The sequence below is a fragment of the Somniosus microcephalus genome, chromosome 17, assembly GCF_052327205.1.
Source record: "Somniosus microcephalus isolate GS21.2 chromosome 17, FLI_Smic_1.0, whole genome shotgun sequence".
NCBI lineage: Eukaryota > Metazoa > Chordata > Chondrichthyes > Squaliformes > Somniosidae > Somniosus > Somniosus microcephalus.
Window position 1 is genome coordinate 90849132 of NC_141003.1, and position 27406 is coordinate 90876537.

General features: G+C 47.4%; 1 protein-coding gene across 1 annotated transcript in view; it reads left to right on the forward strand.

Moving 5' to 3' along the window:
- The first annotated feature begins 5041 nt into the window (after window positions 1–5041).
- LOC147105921 (semaphorin-3A-like) overlaps window positions 5042–27406 on the forward strand; it is a 553051-nt gene continuing 530686 nt past the window's right edge. Inside the window, exon 1 of the mRNA XM_086010848.1 lies at window positions 5042–5235. The gene's annotated coding sequence lies outside the window, so the exon portion shown is untranslated. The remainder of the gene's footprint in view (window positions 5236–27406) is intronic.

The following is a 27406-nucleotide window of genomic DNA, read 5'->3' on the forward strand; positions in this document are numbered from 1 at the left end:
CTCCTTGACTTGGGCATTTTTTCAGAGTTTGCGGATGACACGAAACTTGGAAATGTAGTAAAAAATGAGAAGGATAGTAACAGACTTCAGGAGGGCATAGACAGGCTGGTGGAATGGGCGGACACGTGGCAGATGAAATTTAACACAGAAAAGCGCAAAGTGATACATTTTGGTAGGAAGAACGAGGAGAGGCAATATAAACTAAAGGGTACAATCCTAAAGTGGGTGCATGAACAGAGAGACCTGGGGGTATGTGTGTACAAATCATTGAAGGCAGCAGGGCAGGTTGAGAAAATGGTTAAAAAAGCATACGGGATCCTGGGCTTCATAAATAGAGGTATTTTGTCAGTGTGGGTGGGCTGGGGCGTGTCAGTGTGGGTGGGCTGGGGCGTGTCAGTGTGGGTGGGCTGGGGCGTGTCAGTGTGGGTGGGCTGGGGCGTGTCAGTGTGGGTGGGCTGGGGCGTGTCAGTGTGGGTGGGCTGGGGCGTGTCAGTGTGGGTGGGCTGGGGCGTGTCAGTGTGGGCGGGCTGGGGCGTGTCAGTGTGGGCGGGCTGGGGCGTGTCAGTGTGGGCGGGCTGGGGCGTGTCAGTGTGGGTGGGCTGGGGCGTGTCAGTGAGGGTGGGCTGGGGTGTGTCAGTGAGGGTGGGCTGGGGTGTGTCAGTGAGGGTGGGCTGGGGCGTGTCAGTGTGGGCGGGCTGGGGCGTGTCAGTGTGGGTGGGCTGGGGCGTGTCAGTGAGGGTGGGCTGGGGTGTGTCAGTGAGGGTGGGCTGGGCCGTGTCAGTGTGGGCGGGCTGGGGCATGTCAGTGTGGGCGGGCTGGGGCGTGTCAGTGTGGGTGGGCTGGGGCGTGTCAGTGTGGGTGGGCTGGGGCGTGTCAGTGTGGGTGGGCTGGGGCGTGTCAGTGTGGGCGGGCTGGGGCGTGTCAGTGTGGGTGGGCTGGGGCGTGTCAGTGTGGGCGGGCTGGGGCGTGTCAGTGTGGACGGGCTGGGCCGTGTCAGTGAGGGCGGGCTGGGGCGTGTCAGTGTGGGCGGGCTGGGGCGTGTCAGTGTGGGCGGGCTGGGGTGTGTCAGTGTGGGCGGGCCGGGGCGTGTCAGTGTGGGCGGGCTGGGCCGTGTCAGTGTGGGTGGGCTGGGGCGTGTCAGTGTGGGTGGGCTGGGGCGTGTCAGTGTGGGCGGGCTGGGGCGTGTCAGTGTGGGCGGGCTGGGGCGTGTCAGTGTGGGCGGGCTGGGCCGTGTCAGTGTGGGTGGGCTGGGGCGTGTCAGTGTGGGCGGGCTGGGGCGTGTCAGTGTGGGCGGGCTGGGGCGTGTCAGTGTGGGCGGGCTGGGGCGTGTCAGTGTGGGCGGGCTGGGCCGTGTCAGTGTGGGCGGGCTGGGCCGTGTCAGTGTGGGCGGGCTGGGGCGTGTCAGTGTGGGTGGGCTGGGGCGTGTCAGTGTGGGTGGGCTGGGGCGTGTCAGTGTGGGTGGGCTGGGGCGTGTCAGTGTGGGCGGGCTGGGGCGTGTCAGTGTGGGCGGGCTGGGGTGTGTCAGTGTGGGCGGGCTGGGGCGTGTCAGGTGGAAATCGTGTCAGGACCCCGACTCCGAAGTGATGTGTTGAAAAAGTGGGATTTTTCCCTAATTGGACAATTGATTTCCTGCATGTGGGAACCACTGGCCCAATGAATCTTTTCATACAGAAAGTCGCCTCCAATGACGTCACCAATGCTGCTGGATTTAAGGCCTGCAAGCAGCCTTGCTTCTTCTGGAGACTGCAAAGGCTCTGCAATTTATATGAAGGGGTTGAATTGTGGAAAATGTCAATGAGCAAGCAGAAGTGTGCTCCTCGGTTTGATGAGCCCTCCCTCCAAGCTCTGGTGCACGGAGCCAGCTGTAATAAGGAGATGCTGTTCCTTTCCACAAGGAGAAAAAACCCAACCCAGCAGACAAAAGCTGTGTGGTTACAAGTGGCCCAGGAGGTCAACTCCATTTCGATTAGCCGCAGAACCTGGCTGCAGTGCAGGAAGAGGTTTCATGACCTTCTCCGCACAGGAAAAGTGAGTATGACTTTCCCATCACCCTCAATCTGATCCTCATCGCCTCTCCTCACCAGCACTCTGCTTTGCCAACCTCTTCCTCCACATGCCACTTGACACTGACATCCCTGCACCCTTACCCATTCCCTCTCTCTCTATGGTCACATTCACTTAACTATTCGACCATGCAGCCCTCACACTCCCTATCACTGTGATGCCATGACACCAACAACTTTCAACACACAGGGAGGGCCCTTTGTCTCCTTCTAAGCATCTATGCTATGGATTCTCTACACTCACTCCTTCATTCTCACTCAAACTCCACTTGTGTCCCTCATTGCAGGGAAAGAGAGCCCACAATAAGAGGGAAAGGGTGAAGACAGGATGAGGGCCATCCTCAGTAGCCCAGCTCACCCCCTGAGAGGAGGCGGCCCTGGAGGTCGAGGGAGTGCAGGACGATGCGCAAGTGGGGGATGGACAGACATGTGCATCACAGCAAGCTGGTGACAGAATAGTCTGTGATCTCTCTCATTGACATAGCATGAGTCACTGACAATGATTCTGATGCTCTAACAGAATGACTTTTGATCATCTGCAATATTCAATGTGCATGTAATCTTGGCCTTACATCTCTAACTCTTTCCTTTACTCCCCCACAGGACCATCGACAGCCCCCGTCTCCACTAGCCAGGAGGAACAGCCTGAGCCTCAAGTGGGTGACTAGCAGCTTGGCGCTCCTGTTGATGCTCCTGCTGTTGGTGCTGCTGTTGCTCATGGTTCTGCTGCTGGCGCAACTGGTCTTCATCCTCATCTGATGACCAGGAGGAAAGGAATTAAATGGTCGCCATGCTTCTGGTATATGCCTCAGTTGAGGAAGCACTTAGTCAAGGTGGGAGAGGGGTTTCTCAGGAGGTCACACTGGAGATGGGTATCAGGCTCCAAACTTCCACAACAATGAGTATGCCTGTTAAAAAGCCCCCCAGACCTGAGACAACAAAGTTCTGCCACCTGAAAATGATCACTTATGAGGCCACCAGGATTACCTGGCGTGTTCCAGAGGAGGCGTGTAGGATGGGGGGAATGTCTAAAAATCAGAAAGGCCTCTCAAAATGGGATTATAGAGGCAATTAAGTGGTTGTTAAGGGCCTTAAGGGCCTATCCCGGATGGAAATGGGGTCAGAAAATTGCTCGGAGGCGGGATGGAGGCGGGATTGGGCCCGCCCGCCATTTTTGCCAATTCTAACAACTCACACGCCTCCAATCCCGCCTCCTCGGGCCTGGCAAAGGCGGGCCCATAGAATACAAAAGCAAGGAAGTTCTGATGAACCTTTATAAAACACTGGTTCGGCCTCAGCTGGAGTATTGTGTCCAATTCTGGAAACCGCACTTTAGGAAGGATGTGAAGGCCTTAGAGAGGGTGCAGAAAAGATTTACGAGAATGATTCCAGGGATGAGGGACTTCACTTATGTGGAGAGACTGGAGAAGCTGGGGTTGTTCTCCTTGGAGCGGAGAAGATTGAGAGGAGATTTGATAGAGGTGTTCAATATCATGAACAGTTTTGATAGAGTAAATGGGGAGAAGCTGTTTCCACTGGCTGAAGGGTCGGTAACCAGAGGACACAGATTTAAGGTGATTGGCAAAAGAACCAGAGGCGACATGAGGAAACATTTTTTACGCAGTGAGTTGTGATCTGGAACGCACTGCCTGAAAGGGCGGTGGAAGCAGATTCAATAGTAACTTTCAAAAGGGAATTGGATAAATATTTGGAAAGGAAAATTTGCAGGGCTCTGGGGAAAGAGCGGGGGACTGGGACTAATTGGAGAGCTCGACCAAAGAGCCGGCACAAACACGATGGGCCGAATGGCCTCCTCCTGTGCTGTGTGATATTATGATCAAACCGGGCAGGTCAACTAAGCCATTATTAGAAACGCAAATTTTCATTTAAAATGGGGTTTTTTAGATGGACAGAATGCAAACTGGTTCAAGTGATGGGGCTGTGAAATCGGTTTTCTTTTCCAGTATTGCCTGCTCTCAATTGTAATGCCATCTCCATGAAAAGTGAATAAAATACCACAGAGAAAGCATGTCATTCTGTGCGGTATAAATTATAATCTGGCCTGTGGTATGCGCATGTGTCAGTGATTCTGCTGTCATTTCTAATTTTCAAAGAAGGGTCAAATTGCCCTAAACCTGAGTCGGAGCGGAGAGTGATTGCAGCACCGGCTCCATTATACAGTACCTGTGAGCTCATCAGCAGTTAATTCAGTTCCAATCAATTACTGTCACGAGTAATTGACCACAGACCCCCAGCCCCCCAATCCTGTACCTGATGCAGTGCTGTGTAAAAGTTACCAGAAGTGGTCAGAGAGAAATGAAATGAAGCAAACCTTTGTTCCAAGTTGCTTTAAATGTACATATTTTAGTAAGTAATAGTGATAAAAAGGTTTGCTCTGTTTTCTGTAGATTGCACATGCAGGAAGCTAATCTTCTCACCATGTAGAGAGTGAGTTGGCAGCAGAATGAGCATTTTACTGGAGAATTCCTATCCTATTGACGGGAGCTTCCTTTCTCCCTCTTTATTTTCCATTTAAATATTTTTTTTCCTTCTTGTTGGCTGCATTGTTGCAGACCCGTACCTTAAACAGCCTACCGTCGGTGCGTTTCATTGGCTGTTCCCCTTTTCCCCACAGAAGGAGATTGGGGGCTGTTGTTTCAATCACGCCTTTGGTAAGTGTTGTTTGTGCCCTGCACACAGCCCATCTGCACTGCGCGCTCCGCTCCACTGAAGCTTATTCACATCTGCCGGCCAGACTACCTTCGCACACAATTACTCATACAATTCCACGGTGAGGCTTTTTAATAGGAAACCAGTGTGACAGCGGCAGGCTCGTTGGGTCACGGAGCACAAACTCTCTAACCGGGATACAGCCTGATAGATCCACCCAGGTGTAGGTGAAATGGTGCAGCCCCAGGGGGTGGGGTGGGGAGGGGGAAGGGGAAGGAAGGGGTAGCACGTGCTGCACTTGGGCTGGAGTGCAGCACTTTATGTCATGGCTTGTCAAACTAACGATACGAACAGCCTTCAAGAGCCAGCAAAGCTGCCAGGGTCGCTCAGCAATATCAGACCAATCCGTCTGTGAGCTCCTTGGAACTCGGCGGAGGTACTGTACTGCAATAGAATAAACAGCAGTCAAAGGGAACAGACTGACAGACTCTCACCACGCACCGTGAGTAGAAATGTCTTTTTAAGTAGTGTGGAATTAATTACAATTGCTTACACCAAGGAAATCCTTAAGCATTTGTCCTGGAATTATATATTGTGCAAGTGACTTGTCACGTGTACCTCCCTCTCTGGCAGCCCTTGCAGAGAAACAGTTTGTGCCTCATTGTAATCTGCAGTGATAACTAAAAAATAGGATAGATGACTGACCACATTTACTCCAGCCTTGTGTCGGAGGAAATATATCTGAATGAGATGTGTCTGCACTCTAGATGATGGAACGTCTGCTTTTCCCTTGTGTTGAACATAGTATTTAATATTTTACAATTTATGCTCCTCATTTTCTCAAACAGACAAATGTCGGTGTGAATTCACTCTGGTTATTGTCCAGGCAATGCTCGGGTTCTCCTTAAAGTGCAACACTTGGAATGTTTGGGGAATTTTTTCATACATTCGACTCGATATTTCAAACTGTCTAGTTATCCTTTGAACGCTGCACTAGCATTATGTCCCCCAGATGAATGGAATCAAATCAATCTTCCTTGGTGTGCTGTAATTGAAGAAGTGCGCTGTGCTTTTGTACATATTCCTGATTTAATTTCTGATATTCAGTGTTACCAATTCACACAGCCATGCAAATGTTAGTGGATATTTTGATAAGACACCAATTGCTCCCTAAGATAAGGCAGCTCTGGGATGCTTGATTTATCGTAGAATATAAACCAGTGTATCAGTAACAAATGATGATGGAAAGATTTGTACAGTGAGTTATCTAGCTCCACACTACCTCTCTACCATCAGTGTGCAGGGGTGTAATTCCAATGTATTGAGGGGAGAGTGTGCAGTTAGAATGTTACCTGGGAATATGTTTGAATAAAGTCTTGATTCAGCATCCAGCAGAAAGGTGGCTAGAAACATTCTAAAATACTTAGTGGTGGCATTGTTGAAATGTAATAAAGCATTAAAATAAATATTTGTGGATATCTCTTGACTGAACATAAATAGTTTGATTCTGGTAATATGTTTATTAAATGAAACAGCAATTGATTCTGCAGTAATGTGAAGCTGGATGAGAATTGGTGATCTAGTCCAGCTTATTGTTTCACAGAAATTGTTAGTGACTCCTTTTTTGCGGTCTTTGTATTTCCTTAGATATAGCCTTAGCAACTGTATTTGGTGCAGCTTTAGCAAAGTGCACTTAGTGCCCTTTGAACTAAAGATGTTGCAACTGGCACATTTGGAATAATTCCAAAACTATATGGAAGGACAGTAACCAGATTAGTGCAGAATCAATGATTTAATTGGGAAATGTGGGTACGTGTTCTAAGTGAGATAGCCTGCTAGAGAGAGGAAAGGCAACTTTATAAGTTTAATTAAGGAAGTGTCAGGTTACAAGAATACGATTGAGAATAGAAGGTATCGATCTGTGGGCTGGTTCTTGGCTGCTTCTTCAGTGGTGATCTATTGGGAAAAGTCAGTAAATGCAATTGCAGCACTTTTAAAGGAGCTAATAAACTGGACAGCTTGTCTCTTCCAATTTTAGCCCAGAGTCGATTGAGCAGGTAATTTTTTATTCTGTCAACCGATGCATTCTTTAAAGGTTCAGGCATTGTGTAAGTCAAGGTGAAGAAGTTACAAAAGAAAGGGCGGTGATTAATCAAATTCCGATTTAGCAGTTCACTACCCTTGGTAGCGCCAGCATGCCAATCACATCAGGATGGTTGCATACAGGAGAAATTCACTGCAAACATCCAGGATTATTCCTAGATATTTCAAAGGCTTTGTCATTCAGGTAAGCATACAACATTCAGAGCCAGTTAGACACTCAACAGAGTGTATGATGAATCGGAACAGACTGAATCACTCCCAATCACCACACACCTTGTACTATGCAGGGGGTAAGTCTTTGACTGTTCTGCGGAATTCCAAGCCAATTAAATATAACCCTATTTCATGGTAATTTGTGACAAGCTACATACTATCTGTTGGCGGCTGCTTCAATTAGAACCATCTAATTAATAGGGGAAAGGGAACTATTGTCATTACATTAAGATAAATGAATGAGCTGTGATTTACAATGCTCCAAGGGTCCGTATTTCTCATTGGAACCACATGGTGCAGAGCTACAGCCAGGCTAGTGGTGAAGGAACAAAAATTGGCCACAATGTCCCTGAGCCAGGCAGAAGAAAAAATCAGCCAAGGTTCAAAGTCGTGATCAGATTTCAGTGACTCGTGCTAGAAAGTGTGGGATTAGGATGAGAAAAGGATGTAATGTCCTCCGTAACCATATACCCGCTGATATTCACTATTGAGGATCAGTTATCGCGAAGAGCCATTTGATGGCTGTGAGCACCTGCAGAATTATAGGATGGCCCGCGTCAGTGACTGATGGGGAAAGGCATGAGTTTTAAATCAGCATTTTTGATTCCATTGTTTTCAGAAGAGGCAAGTATAGATGGAACTAATAGAAACATAGAAAAATAGGAGCAGGAGTCGGCCATTCGGCCCTTCGAGCCTACTCCGCCATTCAATATGATCATGGCTGATCCTCTATCTCAATACCATATTCCCGCTCTCTCAACCAATTACATACTTTGGTTCTGTCTTCACAAAGGAGGACACAAATAACCTCCCAGAGATGTCGGGAACATAGGGTCTAATGAGAGGGAGGAACTGAAAGAAATCAGTATTTGTAGGGAAATGGTGTTAGGGAAATTGATGGGATTGAAGGCCGATAAATCCCCAGGGCCTGATAATCTACATCCTAGGGTACTTAAGGAAGTGGCCCTAGAAATAGTAGATGCATTGCTGATCATCTTCCAAAATTCGATAGACTCTGGAACAGTACCCATGGATTGGAGGGTAGCTAATGTTACCCCACTATTCAAAAAAGGTGGTAGAGAGAAAACGGGGAATTATAGACCAGTAAGCCTGACATCGGTAGTGGGGAAAATGCTAGAGTCCACTATAAAAGATGCAATAGCAGAGCACATGGAAAACAGTGACAGGATCGGACAAAGTCAACATGGATTTACAAAAGATAAATCGTGCTTGACTAATCTACTGGAATTTTTTGAGGATGTAACTGGTAAAATTGATAAGGGAGAACCAGTGGATGTGGTGTATTTGGACTTTCAGAAGGCTTTCGATAAGGTCCCGCATAAGAGATTAGTGTGTAAAGTTAAGGCACATGGGATTGGGGGCAAGGTATTGACTTGGATAGAGAACTGGTTGGCAGACAGAAAACAAAGAGTTGGAATAAACGGGTCTTTTTCCGAGTGGCAGGCAGTGACTAGTGGGGTACGCAGGGATCGGTCCTGGCACCCCAGCTATTTACAATTTATATTAATGATCTAGACAAGGGAATTGGATGTAATATCTCCAAGTTTGCAGACAACACAAAGCTGGGTGGGAGTGTGTGCTGTAAGGAGGATGCCGAGAAACTCCAGGATGATTTGGACAGGTTGGGTGATTGTGCAGAAGCATGGCAGATGCAATATAATAGAGGCAGTAGAGGCCAATTCATTAAATATATCCAAGAAGGAGTTGGATATATTTCTTAAGGCTAAAGGGATCAAGGGATATGGAGAGAGAAGGCAGGGACAGGGTACTGAATTTGGATGATCAGCCATGATCGCATTGAATGGTGGAGCAGGCTCAAGGGGCCGAATGGCTTACTCCTGCTCCTATCTTCTATGTTTCTATGTTTCTCCCCATACCCCTTGATGCCTTTTGTGTCTAGAAATCTATCGATCTCCTTCTTAAATATAGTCAGTGACTTGGCCTCCACAGCCTTCTGTGGTAGAGAATTCTACAGGTTCACCACCCTCTGAGAGAAGAAATTTCTCCTCATCTCAGTCCTAAATGTCCTACCCCGTATCCTGAGACTGTGACCCCTCGTTCTAGACCACCCAGCCAGGGGAAACATCCTCCCTGCATCTAGTCTGTCTAACCCTGTCAGAATTTTATACATTTCAATGAGATGGAAGCGCCTCCTTTCCCCTTAATCCCCAGCCATTGTAACAAGCAACATCATTCTGATAAATATTTAAATAGGAATGTGTTTGTTTCAAGAAGTAAAGTTTACACTAGCTAAAAATGTACATGATGCACCATAAAACTTAAAGGCCAGACAGACAGACATGGGGACTGGTGATCTTCTGCCACTCAGCTGTGCAGCATGTTATAGCTGCACGTGTGTTAAGAGGAAAGGAGGATTTTAAAGTAAAACTGCTGTTGTTTCATTGTCATATGCAGTGATGTGACCAGCGTAACAAAACATGTGTTCCAGTAACAAAAGTTGCAGGGGCTCCTAATGCATACTGATAGTAGAAGAAAAGAACATCACCGCTTGTGACTCTAGCTGCAATCATACAGTGTTGGTATTAACTGACAAAGAGCTACCCTTTAAAGCTCCCTTTGCAATTGTGTTTCATTTTTGCTGGATAAATAATAGATTGTATTATGCAAATTGCAACCGTTTCTGGGGATAATCACTATATGGCAGATAATATATAGCTGAGACTGTGAAGCATTTATTGTAGATAAATCAGTGAGAGCAAATAATGTTTACAAAAATGAAGTATTTATTAATGAATGCTTTGAGTGTCAAAGGAGTGTTTCAGCACGAAATGCAATACCTGGGCCCTGAATTTATACCACGGAACACCAGCGGATGAATGCTAACATGTTTGTCTCAAATTCTTCGCTCTGTAATTTCAACGGAGGCACTAACAAATTTATAACAAAAGGGTTAACCGCTCCTCTGAGAGAAGGTCCACGTGAGCATGTCGGTGCTCGTATGCTGGTATTCCATGATGTAATTTAAGGGCCCAGATTCAGCTTATTCTGAGAACAATGTAAGTGAAAGATTGTGCTGTGGTTCTGCAGTCATGGGTTTGGGTCGATGGATCATTCCCTACCACACTGATTTCGTACAATTTGGAACTCACTGGATATCTTTTTGTTGATTCGCTTTATTTTATTGCATTTAGCTCAGTGCAGCTTTTCCAACTCTTTGCTATAAATATTAATATCAATATAATCTTCGCAGTATCGCACTATAGGAGGGTTAGGTATAAAGCAGCACTGAAACAAAGCAAGTGCTCAAAAGGCTAAAGCAGTTGACATAAGATAAATGATGATAATTAATACCCAACCTTCCACATGGCTGGTGTGACTGCAGATTAGGAATCGCGGTGGTATAATGTCTGTAATGTCAGAAACAGCACACATTCCCTCCGTTAATTAAACAGTGCAAATGTATTCCCTGTGGTGTACAACGTCACACTGTGGGAACTTTCAATGCCGCATCTATTTAAAGGAAAAATCACACTATTTAAAATCTAGTGAATTTCAATCGTGTCCTCACAGACAATCTGGGCGACCACCTTGGGACAGAAGGTCACCGACAATACTTATTTCTGGCATGTTCTGGTGCCATTTTTTGTGAAATTGTTGTCATTTCTATTCTCCAATAGTGCAGCCGTATTGGTCAGCCCAATATCTTAAATTTGCTCCAAAAGGATCTTGTAGGCTCCAGGCCTATCTACTGCCTGCTCACCGGGGGCTGAAGGTGTCAAAATTAACTACATAAGAACATAAGAATTAGGAGCAGGAGTCGGCCATTCGACCCCTCGAGCCTGCTCCACCACTCAATAAGATCATGGCTGATCTTCGACCTCAACTCCACTTTCCAGCCCGATCCCCATATCCATTGATTCCCCTAGAGTCCAAAAATCTATCGATCTCAGCCTTGAATATACTCAACTACTCAGCCTCCACAGCCCTCTGGGGCAGAGAATTCCAAAGATTCACAACCCTCTGAGTGAAGATATTCCTCCTCATCTCAGTCTTAAATGGCCGACCCCTTATCCTGAGACTATGGCCCCTGGTTCTAGACTCTCCAGCCAGGGGAAACAACCTCTCAGCATCTACCCTGTCAATCCCCCTCAGAATCTTGTGTGTTTCAATAAGATCACCTCCCATTCTTCTAAACTCCAGAGAGTATCGGCCCAATCTACTCAATCTCTCCTCACAGGACAACCCTCTCATCCCAGGGATCGATCGAGATTACAACAGTGGCTACACTTCAACAATGCTTCATTGGCTGTAAAGCACTTTAGGACATCCTGAGGTCAGGAAAGGCGCTATAGAAATGCAAGTTCTTTCTTTCCCTTTGACTGTAAAGGGTAGACTATCTGAAATGGAGAATTGAGAACGGGCAAGTCAGTTTGAAGCATCAGACCACAGCTAATATCCTCCAGTAGGACTCATTTCACTAAATATACATTATTTATTACCTTACCATTCAGTCAGAGCTTTCATTCACAGTCTTGTCTTATCGAGTAACGTGGGGATTGAAGGAAATCACGGACCAGTGCAAACAACAGCGGAGAACTCATCACTGATGCATTGCAGGGGTGACCAGTTGTCTCTTGCCCGAGGGTTTAGACCAGATTGTTCTCCATCAAGTTGAAGTGACTATCATTCTATCAAACAGCAAACAGTTCAATGCCAATAACAGTCCTGTTCGCCCATCACCCCTGTGCTCGCTGACCTACATTGGCTCCCGGTTAAGCAATGCCTCGATTTAAAAATTCTCATCCTTGTTTTCAAATCCTTCATGGCCTCGTCCCTTCCTATCTCTGTAATCTCCTCCAGCCCCACAGCCCCTCGAGGTTGATTCCCACCAGCCCGAGCTCACTGAACTAAACCTTCGTTCACGGGTAACAGGCTCTGTTCGATTGTTTAGATCCCGTAACTCCTGACCCTGTATTACTGCTGTCAGAATAATGGGCTGTACCCAGAAATAAAACCTACTGCATTGATCACAAAAAAACCCCAAAAAACTTAAGGCTAAGGGGATCAAGGGATATGGGGAGAAAGCAGGGACAGGGTACTGAATTAGGATGATCAGCCATGATCGCATAGAATGGCGGAACAGGCTCGAGGGGCCGAATGGCCTACTCCTGCTCCTATCTTCTATGTTTCTATGAGATATCTGCGCTCCTCCAATTCTGCCTCTTGAGCATCCCCTAATTATAATCGCTCAACCATAGGCGGCCGTGCCTTCTGTTGCCGAGGCCCCAAGCTCTGGAACTCCCTCCCTAAACCACTCCGCCTCTCTACCTCTCTTTCCTCCTTTAAGACGCTCCTTAAAAGCTACCTTTTTGACCAAGCTTTTGGTCACCTGACCTAATATCTCCTTATGTGGCTCGGTGTCAAATTTTGTTTGATAATCGCTCCTGTGCAATGCCTTGGGATGTTTTGCTATGTTAAAGGTGCTATACAAATACAAGTTGTTATTGTAATCGTGGACAGGGTGCTTGGAAGGCCTGTCAGTACATCCCACATTCTCTGTTGCTGCTCCATGATTATCCTCGTCATCGACGGCCCCTGGGTACAGCCTCTGTGTCCAGCTGAGCAGAGTTTGGAGAGGGCTGCACCCTCCGACACGGACTCTCCACAGCTGCCCCTGCCACCACCACCTGCTCTTGCTCACTTGTGAAGGGTGAGTCACCACGTGAAAACCCAACTATCTGTCTTACTGGTCCCATCAAAGTGTGAGTATCTGAGCTGGTGCCTGGTCTGTGTGAGCCCTGTGACGGTACTCTCTCAGAACGATCGAGCTCCTCTGGGGAATTGTCATCCACGAGGTCCATGGACTCCTGCTGCACACATGAAGACCTTGTTGGAGATAAAAGGTGTGACTGAGTGCCGGCGAAGAAAAAATGTTGCAACTTCTCAATATGAACATGATCATATTTCACTCGCTGTTGACATCAAGTCATCATGACTAAGGTCCATATGACATGTGGCTGTCTGATATTTAATTGTGTCAGCAGGTAGCAGGGAGCTCCCCATCTCCCCATCTCCCCATCTCCCCATCTCTCCATCTCCCCATCTCTCCATCTCTCCATCTCCCCATCTCTCCATCTCTCCATCTCCCCATCCCATCTCCCCATCTCCCCATCTCCCCATCTCCTCATCTCCCCAACTCCCCATCTCCTCATCTCCCCATCTCCTCATCTCCCCATCTCCTCATCTCCCCATCTCCCCATCTCCTCATCTCCCCATCTCCCCATCTCCTCATCTCCCCATCTCCCCATCTCCCCATCTCCTCATCTCCCCATCTCCACATCTCCCCATCTCCCCATCTCCACATCTCCCCATCTCCTCATCTCCCCATCTCCTCATCTCCCCATCTCCTCATCTCCCCATCTCCCCATCTCCTCATCTCCCCATCTCCTCATCTCCTCATCTCCCCATCTCCCCATCTCCCCATCTCCCCATCTCCTCATCTCCCCATCTCCTCATCTCCCCATCTCCCCATCTCCACATCTCCCCATCTCCTCATCTCCCCATCTCCCCATCTCCTCATCTCCCCACCTCCCCATCTCCTCATCTCCTCATCTCCCCATCTCCCTATCTCCCCATCTCCCCATCTCCTCATCCCCCCATCTCTGATGGCAGGGACGTTGAAACTCCACTGATCTCCAGGGCTTCCTCCTCTGCACTTGTGAGTTGTGAGATGGCCGGAGGGTCACCTCTGGTCCTCTCCCTCTCCCTCATGTTCTGTGTTCTCTTCTCCTGCAACGGGGGAAAGAACAGACTTGTGAGTGAGTGTAATGTCATGTGTTCATCTGATGGATGGAGAGCATGTGGTGAGGGTGAGTATCAGGGAGGGGCATGAAATTGCATAAGGATGAGGGTGAGTGGGAGTGGTGGATGGATAGATGGGGATGTGAGGAAGTGCATAGACAGAGAGGGATGGGTGCACCTGCAGGGTAAGTGGGTGCGAGGAGTGCTGCGCTGGAGTAGCTTGAGAAGGCAGAGTGAGGGGGTGGGGTGATGCGCAGAGCAGGATGTAGGTGAATGTGCAACTGTACTCACAAAGGGTTGACGGTGGATGGGCAATGGCAAACATTCAAAGATCGCATGGATGAACTACAGAATTTGTTCATCCCAGTTTGGCATAAAAATAAAACAAAAAAGGTGACTCAACCGTGGCTAACAAGGGAAATTAGGGATAGCATAAGATCCAAGGAGAGGACATATAAATTGGCCAGAAAAAGCAGTAAACCTGAGGATTGGGAGCAGTTTAGGATCCAACAAAGGAGGAAAAAGGGATTAATTAAGAGGGGGAAAATAGATTATGAGAGTAAGCTTGCAGGGAACATAAAAACTGACTGTAAAAGCTTTTATAGATATGTGAAGAGAAAAAGATTGGTGAAGTCAAGCGTAGGTCCCTTGCAGTCAGAATCCGGGGAATTTATAATGGGGAACAAAGACATGGCAGACCAATTAAATACATACTTTGGTTCTGTCTTCACAAAGGAGGACACAAATAACCTCCCAAAGATGTCAGGGAACATAGGGTCTAATGAAAGGGAGGAACTGATAGAAATCAGTATTTGTAGGGAAATGGTGTTAGGGAAATTGACGGGATTGAGGGCCGATAAACCCCCAGGGACTGATAATCTACATCCTAGGGTACTTAAGGAAGTGGCCCTAGAGATAGTAGATGCATTGCTGGTCATCTTCCAAAATTCGATAGACTCTGGAACAGTACCCATGGATTGGCGGGTAGCTAATGTTACCCCACTGTTCAAAAAGGGTGGTAGAGAGAAAACGGGGAATTACAGACCGGTAAGCCTGACATCGGTAGTGGGGAAAATGCTAGAGTCCATTATAAAGGCTGTAATAGCAGAGCACTTGGAAAAAAGTGACCGGATCGGACAAAGTCAACATGGATTTACAAAAGGTAAATCGTGCTTGACTAATCTACTGGAATTTTTTGAGGATGTAACTGGTAAAATAGATAAGGGAGAACCAGTGGATGTGGTGTATTTGGATTTTCAAAAGGCTTTCGATAAGGTCCCGCATAAGAGATTAGCGTGTAAAATTAAGGCACATGGGATTGGGGGCAAGGTATTGACTTGGATAGAGAACTGGTTGGCGGACAGAAAGCAAAGAGTTGGAATAAACGGCTCTTTTTCCGAGTGGCGGGCAGTGACTAGTGGGGTACCGCAGGGATCGATCCTTTCACCCCAGCTATTCACAATATATATTAATGATATGGACGAGGGAACTAGATGTAATATCTCCAAGTTTGCAGATGACACAAAGCTGGGTGGGCGTGTTTGCTGTGAAGAGGATGCCGAGAAACTCCAATATGATTTGGACAGGTTGGGTGATTGGGCAGAAGCATGGCAGATGCAATGTAACGTGGATAAGTGCGAGTTTATCCACTTTGGTGTCAAAAACAGGAAGGCAGATTATTATCTAAATGGCAATAGATTGGGAGAAGGGGAAGTGCAACGAGACCTGGGCGTCCTTGTGCACCAGTCGCTGAAAGTAAGCATGCAGGTGCAGCAGGCGGTTAAGAAGGCAAATGGTATGTTGGCCTTCGTAGCAAGAGGGTTTGAGTACAGGAACAAGGATGTCTTGCTGCAGTTGTACAGGGCCTTGGTGAGGCCACATCTTGAGTATTGTGTGCAGTTTTGGTCGCCGTATCTGAGGAAGGATGTTCTTGCCATGGAGGGAGTGCAGCAAAGATTCACCAGGCTGATACCTGGGATGGCAGGAATGACGTATGAGGAGAGATTCGGTCGATTGGGCTTGTACTTGCTGGAGTTTAGAAGAATGAGAGGGGATCTCATCGAAACTTATAAAATTCTAACAAGACTAGACGGACTAGATTCTGGAAGGATGTTCCCGATGGTCGGGGAGTCCAGAACCAGGGGTCACAGTCTAAGGATAAGGGGTAAGCCATTTAGGACAGAGATGAGGAATTTCTTCACCCAGAGAGTGGTGAACCTGTGGAATTCTCTACCACAGAAGGCAGTAGAGGCCAATTCATTAAATATATTCAAGAAAGAGTTGGATATATTTCTTAAGGTTAAAGGGATCAAGGGATATGGAGAGAAGGCAGGGACAGGGTACTGAATTTGGATGATCAGCCATGATCACATTGAATGGCGGAGCAGACTCGAGGGGCCGAATGGCCTACTCCTGCTCCTATCTTCTATGTTTCTATGTTTCTATGTTTCTTTCCTGACCCGGTTAGGTCATTAAAGTGCTTCCTGCACTGAATCCAGGAGCGTGGTACAATGCTCCTGCTGCTGACCTCCTGGGCCACCTCCAGTCCCGCCTTCTTGGTCTCTGCCACAGGCTTCTTCCCCCCATTGCTGGGGAATGTTATCCCACTCCGGCTCCTCATAGCCCCCGGCATCACATCAAGTGAGGCATCATTAAAGGCTTTGCATGTCTCACTTCCATTCCTCGCCTTCTTCCTCTCTTCTCTTGAACTCCAACACCTCCAAATTGCATCTTTCCATTGGCCCTTTAAATACTGGAGTTGAGATCGCGTCAGGCGGGTCCCCAACACGCCCGCAGTCGCGCATTGCACGGCACACCCGGGGGTAAAATGATAGCGAGGTGGGTGCGTTAAAAAGCCACTGACAGACGTGGTTAACACACTTCCGGGTTCCCCCGCGATATCGGACCCCTGCCCCACCTCGCCGCTCCCAGCACGTCTCCCAGATACGATCGGGGCCCGTGCCTTGTGTTGACGTGACAGAAAATGAGAGCAGCGCTTTCAAAGTGCCTGGGAAAGAAGGTATCTAGCAAAAGAAGTCTTCATGTTTAATGAAACTAAATGCACTTGTCATTTTGTGAAGATGTGCTTTAGTTCTGATATTTTGTGTCACTTATAAATATAACTGTTTTCTGTAGGAGCCAAAATGATGTTGAAAGTTGTAAAACTACAGACATAAGTATGGAGTATTACACAGAAGGTAGTGAATAAGGCAAACACACTTATCCCTGAGGTGCAATATTACAAGTAGGATTTCACCATCACAGGGTAACATATGCTTCTGAACACTTAGCAGACATGTGTGACTGAATTATTAAAATCTTGTCGTCTTTTAAATCTGGCCGACTTCTCACTTAAGATGGCTATTTTGAGAACCTAATGACCATTTCCTACATAATTTGGATGATCAGTAAAAGGATTGAAAATCTCAGAACCTGCAACGAATGCTTGTGAGGTAAGGAGTCTTCAGACCCATGAGGAAGATCATGCCACTGCTGCTGGTTAGTTTGTTATTCCCTTATTAACCTGGATAGTCCACTTTCGACCGCAAGGAATTCTCCTGGTGTCTCAGCCAACATGTCTGCCTCAGCCCACACCGCAGAAAGCAGATTAATGGGTCATTTATTTCACTGCTTTTTGGGGATGTTGCTGATGTTGAACAGCTGCTGTATTTACCTGCATAACAGCAGTCACTGCGGGCGCGATTTTCCCAATGGAGGCGGGTTGGAGGTGGGTTGGAGGCGGGTTGGAGGCGGGCTGGAGGCGGGCTGGAGGCGGGTTGGAGGCGGGCTGGAGGCGGGTTGGAGGCGGGTTGGAGGCGGGCTGGAGGCGGGCTGGAGGCGGGTTGGAGGCGGGCTGGAGGCGGGTTGGAGGCAGGCTGGAGGCGGGTTGCGGTTTGGGTGGGTTCCAAACCCGCCTCCACTGTCAGGCGGGAGGATTTGCGATTTTCCCCTAATTGGCCAGTTACTTTCAGAGGTGTGGGTTCCCCTGGGCCAATGAGTGTTTTGGGACTGAAACTCGCCTCTGCTGACGTCACTTATCCAGATACATTTAAGGGCCGCTTGCTGCCTTGGCTCATTCCACTGGTTTTTGGTCGATGCTGCACCACCTCCAAGCTGTTATCTCCTTGAAGAATGGCCAGCTCCAAGGCAAGGGCCTCCCCGAGGTTCTCGGATGAGGCGCTGGGTATCCTGGTTGAGGGGGCGAGAGCTAGCAGGGAGTTGCTCTTCCCCTCATCTGGGAGGAAGAGGCCTCCCAAAGAAACCAAGGCTGTGTGGGTCCAGCTGGCAAGGGATATAACCTCCAGATCTGTGTGCAGATTGGGTGATTGTTTCTGTTTATTGATGAAATGCCATGTGTTAAGAAGGAGCCAAGCACATGTGCCACAATGGGCAACCTATGCAAATCTCGCCAGGATGAGTGCATTCCTTGCATGACGTGCTTCTATGCGCTGGTGGCTTCTGCCCTGTGCAGCATCAGGTGGGTGAGCAGGAGGTCGGGGCTCCTGCTGCTGTTGCTGCTGAGCTGCCTGGTTCTACTGCTGCCGTGGCTGCTCCTCATCCGAATCTGAGGGCCATGGTGAAAGGAAATAAATGGTTCCCATGCTGCTGGCAGATACCTCCGTTGCGGAAGCGCTCAGCCCAAGCGGGGAGAGGGTCTTCCAAGGAGGTCCCACAGTTGAGAGATAGAAGCTGCAGCACCTCCGACTTCAGTAGGCCTGCTAAAAGTGCTGAAAGACCTGTGGAACAAAAGTCTGCCACCTGCAACTGCTCCCTGATGAAAGCTCCGTTTTAATGGTGGAGCTGCAGCTGTGAGGAGGCCACCCACTTGTCAACCCGCCAGGATTAGCTGGCGTGGTTTAGAAGGGTCGTGCAACACGCTGCAGGGGGATGATTTTCTGACATCGGAGGAGGCGGGTTTGGAGGCGGTAAAGGCAGGAAAATCTGATTCAAAGTGGTCGGGTTCGGAACCCGCCTCCAACCCACCTCCGTGGGATTTTGCCGGTTCCGATTTTGGAGGTCGGGAAACACTCTCGCCTCCAGCTGGCCATTGCGTTATTTAACATCCTTAAATGCTTGTTAAGGTCCTCTCTAAGCCTATTTTAGAGGCCCTCGTGATTGTTCCAGCATTTCGGTGTGATCCACGCACCTCCTGAATCACGCCAGGTAAACCTGGCGGGTTGACTCGTGGGTTGCCTCCTCACTGCTGCAGGTCCAACAAGACATTGTTTATTGCAGCAAGGATTACTTGCAAGAGCCAGACCTTGGCTTTAAAAGATCTCTGAGCACTTTTAGAAGGCCTTCCGAAGTCGGAGGTGCTGCAGCTTGACTCCATCAACTGTGGGACCTCCTGGGAAGACTCTCTCCCCGCTTGCAATGAGCGCTTCCCCAAAGGAGGCATCTGCGAGCAGCATGGGAACCATTTGTTTTCTTTCTGCATGGACCTCAGATGAGGATGAGGAGGAAGAGGAGTCAGATCTGGAGGAGGAGGATCTGGAGGAGGAGGAGGTCAGAGCCCGGGATGCAAGGGATGAACTTATCATGGCCAGATTTGCATAGCTTGCCCAAGTTGGCATAAGTCCTTTGCTCCATCCTAGGACATCATTGACAATGGACATGACTCTCTGGCCTCTTTTCACTCAGGCCACCAACCTGACAACGCAAGTGTGGCGGTGCCCACAATGTGAAGCTGCCTAAGGCGAAAGAACAGATGGCATAACGCCAACGTTTTGGCTTCAAATCCTTTTAATGCTTTCCAACAGCAATGGCATTTCATCAATACACAGAAAGAGTCTCCCAATCTGCACACAGATCTGGAGGTTATATCCCTTGCCAGCTGTACCCACACAGCCTTGGTTTCTTTGGGAGGCCTCTTCCTCCCAGATAAGTGGAAGAGCACCTCCATGCTAGCTCTCACCCCCTCAACCAAAATTTGCAGCGCCTCATCTGAGAGCCTCGGGGAGGCCCTTGCCTTGGAATTGGACATAGTGGTTTCTCAAAAGATGTTGGAGGTGGTGCAGGATAGGCAGAAATGCTATGGAATGAGCCAAGGGAGCAAGAAGCCATAAAATCAGGCTGGAAAAGTGCTGTCAACGGAGGCGAGTTTCAGTCCCAAAACACTAATTGACCAAGAGCATCCCACGCCTCTGAAATCAAGTGGCCAACCAGGGAAAATCGCAATTTTTGCACTTATCAGTGGAGGCGAGTTTCAAGCCCACCCAAACCGAAACCCGCCTCCATCTCGCCTCCAGTGGGAAAATCGCCCCCCAAATGTGGTAAAATAGTGAAGGCCTGTCAAACTAGGATTATAGAGGATTAAAGAGGCCCTTAACTACTATTTAAGGGTCTTTACCTCTACTGACTGATGGAGGCGGGACCGAATCGCACCCGTCAAACCCGCCTCCGGCAAAATTGCGTGGAGGCGGGTTGGAGGCAGGTTCCGAACCCACCCTCAGTTTTTCCATTTTGCCAACTGTTCCGCCTCCAAACCTGCCTCCTCGGGGCTGGGAAAATCACCCCCCCTACACTTCAAAACAAATTCACCCTCTGGGCACTGGAGACAGTTTAAATCGCTGAAGCACTATGTTGATGCAAGTATTACTTAAAATATAATTAGGGAACTGTGACCGCTGCTGGATTAGGCCTTTATCCCTTTCCGAATGTTGATCACATTCTCCTCTTCTTGATCTAGGTGTAATCTGTCTGTCCTTCATCTAGGCTGCTTAATTTAAAAAAAAACTTCTAAATATACCCCAATGTTATCTGTTTTATCAGCAGTTTATTGTGGCGTCTTTTTAAAGATCTGTTTTTTTCTAGTTTTCAAAGGATATCAGCACTTCTGCATCAAGGAGGTAATGCCAGTGCAGAGAGGCTGCAGAGTAACCAGTCCACGAGTGGGACCTTCCTTTACTGATGGTTTTGCTTCAAAGCCTGATGAAAGGTTATGTGAGGAGAAACTTCTCGCGCTAATTCAGACGTCTGTTCGACTCTGTGTCTGGTGAGAAATAGATCATCTGAAGGCATGCGAATAAGGGCGCCAAGAGGTTCTCTGAAAGTGAAATTCTGTAACGTATGAATCGGTGCCTGCAAGTTAGAGTACTTTAAAATAAAGATGTAAGCCCAGAAAGAACACTGTGTCACATTGATTTATAAATGATAATGCATTTGGATGAATTTATTTTGCTATTTTAAACAATGACATTAACCTGTTTACTTCAGATGCTTTAAAGGTTTTCAGTACAATAATTGGTCAAAATAGTTTCATACAAATGTGTTAAGTGTTCACACGTTTCTAACAACAGTCATTTCTAGGCTATACATTTTTAGATAGGAGCAGGAGGAGGCCATTCAGCCCCTCGAGCCTGTTCCATCATTCAGTGAGATCATGGCTGATCTGTGACCTAACTCCATCCACCCGCCTTTGCTCCACATCCCTTAATATCTTTGGCTAACAAAATCTATCAATCCAAACTTCGACCACCCTTTGTGTGTAGAAGTGTTTCCTAATTTCACTCCTGAAAGGTCTGGCTCTAATTTTTAGATGATGCCCCCTAGTCCCAGAATCCCCAACCAGCGGAAATAGTTTCTCTCTCTCTCTACCCTATCTGTTCCCCTTAATATCCTGAAAACTTCGATCAGATCACTCCTTAACCTTCTAAATTCTAGGGAATACAATCCTAATTTGTGTAATCTCTCCTCGTAACTTAACCCTTGAAGTCTAGGTATTATTCTGGTAAACCTACGCTGCACTCCCTCCAAGGCCAATAGATCCAAATACACAACCTGAGTCATTTTTTATGTTGGTAAAATGAAAATGTAATTGTTTGCACATAGAGGGATGTCTATGTTTGAGTTTTTTTGTGGCTATTTTAACCAGTTGAAGCCAATAAAATATCTTTAAATATTCTTTAAAAAGCACCTTAGCTGTGGGCTGCACTCGGGGAACCCAGCCTGAGGAATTACCTGCAACCGAGAGGTTAAGAAACTTACCTGACTGTGAAACCGGGAGGAGTAGGACTGCTGCTGACCCCGCATTTAACCCCCCTCCCAATCACCACTGCTCCTGACCCCCAAACATCTCAGCAAGCCTCCTCTCCCAATCCAAGATCGCCCATGCTCCCGCACCCCCCCGCCCCCATCCCTAGCCCCCACAATTCCAGGCTGCCCAACCCAATCCCAACCTCCCCTGGTCTGACTCACTGCCTCAACCCTCTGGCTTTGTGTTGTCTCCCCACCCCCCATCCTCGACCCCACCCCCCGGATCCACTTACCCAAAGGCTGCTTTGCTTCCTCTCCAGTCTTTGCCGGTGGGTCGTTGCGAGCGACTCCATTACAATGAGGCCTGAGGTCCGATATCAGGGAAGCCGTGGACCCCAACATTCTGCCACAGGGTATTTACCCTTCAGCCTCTGAGCGCCCAAAAATGGGTTGTATCAAACCGCCACAAAGAATACCACACGGACTGTCACGGGTTCAAGAAGAAGGCCCACCACCATCTTCTCAGGTCAATCAGAGATGGGCAATAAACATTGGCCTTGCCAGCTTACATAATGTTGTGCACAGAGGTTCAAACCAGACTGTAGCTCTTGTAAAAACTCCTCATCTAGGGTTCCCCAATGGCTCATTTGGTAAATTCACTGCTCTACTGAGCCATACAGACCAGGTAGACACAAACACCTGGTCTGTGCTTAGCTGACTGATCTTACCTGGGGCAGCAAATCACCTCAACACCTCAGGCTCAACACATTTGGGTTGGAGAGAGCATATTCCCACTCCTGATCACTCTGGAGGGATTCCTGCTGGAAGTCACATGTGTGTCGATGTCAGTCGTGAGGTGTGATAGCTCCCAAGGTCAAACAATCTGTGCCACTCAATGCCTAAGCTCATAATTGAAGAATGGCCACTGGACAAAGTATCCGAGGTTGGTTGGAACTGTACCACAGCATTTAGGCAAGGGGAAAATCGTTATGATTATTGTTAAGAGTTTGAGTGAAGTATTCTCAAGACTGTTGAAAAGTTGTTGAAACATACTCGTTGTGTGGTGTTTTATGGTCTTGTATGTCAGTACTGGAGATATTCATCAATTGTGTTCAGAGGACTGGAAAAGAAGGACCTTTTAACCCTCAAATGGATGTGTGTCAGCATATGTATATAAGGGAGGTGGGCAAGCCTTGTCCTGTCGAGTTAGCAGTGATGCCACACTAAGATTGAAAGACCCGTTGATGGGTTACTGCACACAAGTTTATATGAGAATAATAAACACAGTGAGTGAAGAAACTAGCGCGCTGACTTGAGATTGTGACCCGTGACCTGTGTAACCATAGCAATGCATACAGATGCACCAAGCAAAGATCAAGCTATTAACATTTCAGAGCAAGCTTGACTTGTCAATACTGTTGCAAATAAATCCAAATAGTGTAAAACTAAAGTACACACTTTCATATTGTGGTCTTTGGCAGCCATGCTAAGTGTACCTTGTTGTAAAGTGCATGTTGCAGAGGGTAATTTATATTGGCTTTCTGACATTCAATTCATAAAAGCTTTGGGCTGAGATTTCCCTTTTCTTTACGTGCAAGTAGAAACGAAATGATGCAGCATTATTTTCCCTGATGCAATGCAAGACCAAATTAATATCTGAATTGCATTCAATTAAAGGCACTGATTGCTAGCACCATTTCTCGAGTCAAGCTGCTTATTACAGTATTCACAAGGACAATGACAGTAGTCACAATGCCAAGTAGCCAGAACTTCCATTGTACATGGTTCTTTGTGAGTCTTCATGTAATTATCAATTATGGAGCGGAGGGAACTGTGTAGAGTGTGGTTAAAAGATGTCCACTTCAGATTTCTATAATTACAATGGTAACCAGGCACTTCATGAATTCGGTTACTTCAGGTCTGAGGAGTTTGGTGGGGGCATCCCACAGAAAGAAGGTGTGATAAATATTTGCAGTGCTAAGGGAACTGATAGATACTCATGATCTTATTGAATGGTGGAGCAGGCTCGAGGGGCCGATTGATCTACTCCTGCTCCTATTTCTTATGTTCTTATACCCAAATATATCACAGGTTACAACGTGTGCCCAGCTTGTCCCATGCTACAAGAATTGAAACTTAGTTCAGGGTCAGTAGAAATGATGATTAACAGCAGGATCACTGTACGTATTAAAGAAAAAGTGCCAAGTGTTGGAAATCCGAAATAAAAACAGAAATTGCTGAAAATACACAGCAGGGCAGTAAAGAGAAAAGGACAATTAGTATTTTAAATGTACACTTTTCCCTTTACGGATGCTGACAAACTTGCTATTTATTTCCAGCACTTGCCTTCTTATTACTGATGTACATGTCTTCTTAACCCGAAGTGTGCTGAAAGTCCGCTTCAGTATATGTGTAGCATAAATCCCTACAGAACAGGCTAAAGATTGGAATGAAACCTTCTATTGTTAATCCAGCTTGCTGTAAAGAAAGAGTGCTGATACACATAGCCTCTCATCATGCCATGGGACATCCCATAGCCATTCACATCCAATGACTTATCTTTGAAGCTTGTTGTTACTAGATAGGTGTGGCAGCCAATTCACACAATAGAAACATAGAAACATAGAAAAATAGGAGCAGGAGTCGGCCATTCAGCCCTTCGAGCCTGCTCCGCCATTCAATATGATCATGGCTGATCCTCTATCTCAATACCATATTCCCGCTCTCTCCCCATACCCCTTGATGCCCCTCAATGCAACAAGTGAGATGAATGACCAGATAATCTGATTCTGGTGATGTTAGTTAAATGAAGAATGTTGCCCAGAACTTCCTGCAGTGCCTTGGGATTTATATGCCACTGCAAATGGCAGATAATACTTCAGTTGAACATTTCACCTGAAAGACAATGGTCTGGAAATTTGGGCGTGCCCAGTTGTGGACATGTGGGGTGGGGCACAGGGAATGATCCCTGCGCCTGAATGGTGAGGACCGAGGCGCCCACGATAATGTGCTTTGGGCCTCAATTCCTTTGACGGCAACAGGCAGCTCGCTGGCAAAACGCAATGGGGAAGATTGGGTTGCTGCTGACTTCACAGTGGCCCTCAGGTAAATGAGGGAAGGTGGGGTGACTGGGAAGAGGCGCTAGCGGGAGCGGGGATCGGTAATGGTGGCCACGGGGGTGGGGGGGGGGGATGGTGGCGATTATGGGTGTGAGGGGACATCAGGTTCCATCGGGGGTGGGGGAAATTAGTGTCTGGCAGTGGTAACCCACAACCTTCTCACTCTACTACCAGTACCACCAGAGTACTGCCAACTGAGCCAAGCTGATAGTAAAGAGACCTCCTATTAACTGCAGTGCCATTGGCGATAGTAGGAATGGATGGAGTCACAGGCACCGCATCAGCCGACTGAAGGATAACATATAGAGGACTGAGCGGCTATATAAATAACACACAGAGCAGTTACTGCCATTCTTTGCTCATCTTTTCAATCGGTTTGTAATTAGTGAGACCGTGTAATGACTATTTCATCAAAAATAGCTTTGCTTTACACCATCTTCATCTGGGCTTTGAGAGCTTCACACCTTGGTGTGAAAACATCAAAGCTGAGGTGAAAATCTCAAGAGGCGGACTATTTTTACTCAAACAGTGCTGCCACAGTGAAACCAGTCAACGCACAAAGCTCACTTGTAACTTGAACCTGAAGGCCTGAAATGAGGAATTACACAATTGTCCATTGTAAACATTGAGGGGCTCCAGAAACCATATGGATGTTATTTTCTGAACTTTGTAATCTACAATTCCACAGCAGCGTCAGTTTGATATTTGCAGTGTGCGTCACTGATGGAGCGGGGGGGGGCAGGAGGGTGGTGGGGGGTGCTGTGCTGGCTGTTAACCAGGGCTAGAGCTGGATATCCTAAAGATTTCCGTTTACAGTGTTTGCTGGTTCTGTATAATAGAATCAATGAATCTTTTTGTACAATTACTGGCTGATGGAATAAAGATGTGGATATATGTCTGCTCATTTGGAGGGCCTTTCCTCATTTTTCTGATGCAGTGTGGTTTATAAAATTCTCTCCTATCTGCACCTGCACTTAATGCTCTGCCTCCAACTTCCCCTCATCCACTGTGCAAAGTACGCAGTCGTAATATTCTGTGTATCTGTAAAATTCCATCGTGGAGAGGCGGTAATACTATATTATCATAAATACGGGCCTGGAATGTTTATTTTGCTTTGCTGCATTGCCACACTGACACTCTGCAGAGAGAGCGTGCGAGTGGCTGCAGGATATAAAGTGACAGACTTTGAAGATTTACTTCCGAAAGTCTATTTTTCTGTTTAACTCTGACAAGCCATTTCGGAGTGATGACTGAGGTCGCCGTTATTAGGCGAGACTCACTGTTGAAACAAATGAAAAATGCTGTTTGCTGACAGTAAGGTGCTGTATTCATTAAAATGGTGCCGTGCCAACAGGTAGAGACAGTCCGATCGACAGTAACAGGGCAGTAAATCATCTCACACTCCCCCGCACTGAATCACAGTCCCCATGACATTCAGATGCTAAAGTTAACTCCTTTGACTTCTTTCCACAAATAACTGCACAGGCAGTTTTAATAAGGCCCCTAAAATCCAAACCCACACTAGAGGGTGGCTTCACTGAGGCTTGTTAGCCACTGCTCAAGAAGTCTTACACCTCCTGGCAGATATGACCGCTTACTGAAGTGGGCAAGTCAGCAGCCAAGGCCTCGGGCACCAGCGTTCAGTCTCGCAGCTTTCGCATTTTCCACCTGGCTTGCCGAGGGCCTGCAAGGGTTTGACCTCAATGGGGTTGTCTCTTCGTGGAATTCCAACTGATATTAACGATGTGCTTGTTTGAACTTAATGGCCCAGATTTTCTTGGGGACGCGAGCAATTTTAATGACGCGCTGAGGTGTCGGGGGCTCCTGAACTGAGCAAAAGAAAGAAGAGATGCAGGAGTGAGTAACGTTCACCGTCACTGACGGCACTCCCTCTCTTTCTGGGATTGTGCCGCTTCCCCTCACCAGAAATAGTGGGACCGTCATTTTCATAACATTGTTCCCCATTAACACCAATGGCCATCAGGAGTTTACTGGATTCTCGATGGTTTTCATGCTGTGGCCTCTTAGACTTAAAAAATAATGGTGCTGGTGTCCTGGTAGTGTCATGATTTATTGATCATAGATCATTTCTGTAAAATAAAAATATTTGCTCGCACATTTACAGCAAGCCATTGCATTAGCTCACACACGGCCAGATCTGTGGCTAGAAAACCAGCTCAGCAAACCCATGGAAACACTTCAACAGCGCGGTCTACCCAGAGGCCTGGTTGACAAGTCCCACCAAGAGGCGATCGGCCCGGCGGCAGGAGGTGGGTGCCGTACTTCGGCTTTGGGTAAAAGCTGGTTTTCGAGCTTTACATTGCCACCCTGTTTGATGTAAAACATTGCCACTTGCGCTTGGCTGCCACGCTCGCTGGGGCGTTTCCTCATTAGGAATGCAGGGAAATATGGAGCAAGTAATCGACGGCAAGACCAGCGCGCTAGACGACTGTTTTACAGCGTATGTCGCCGATCCCGCTT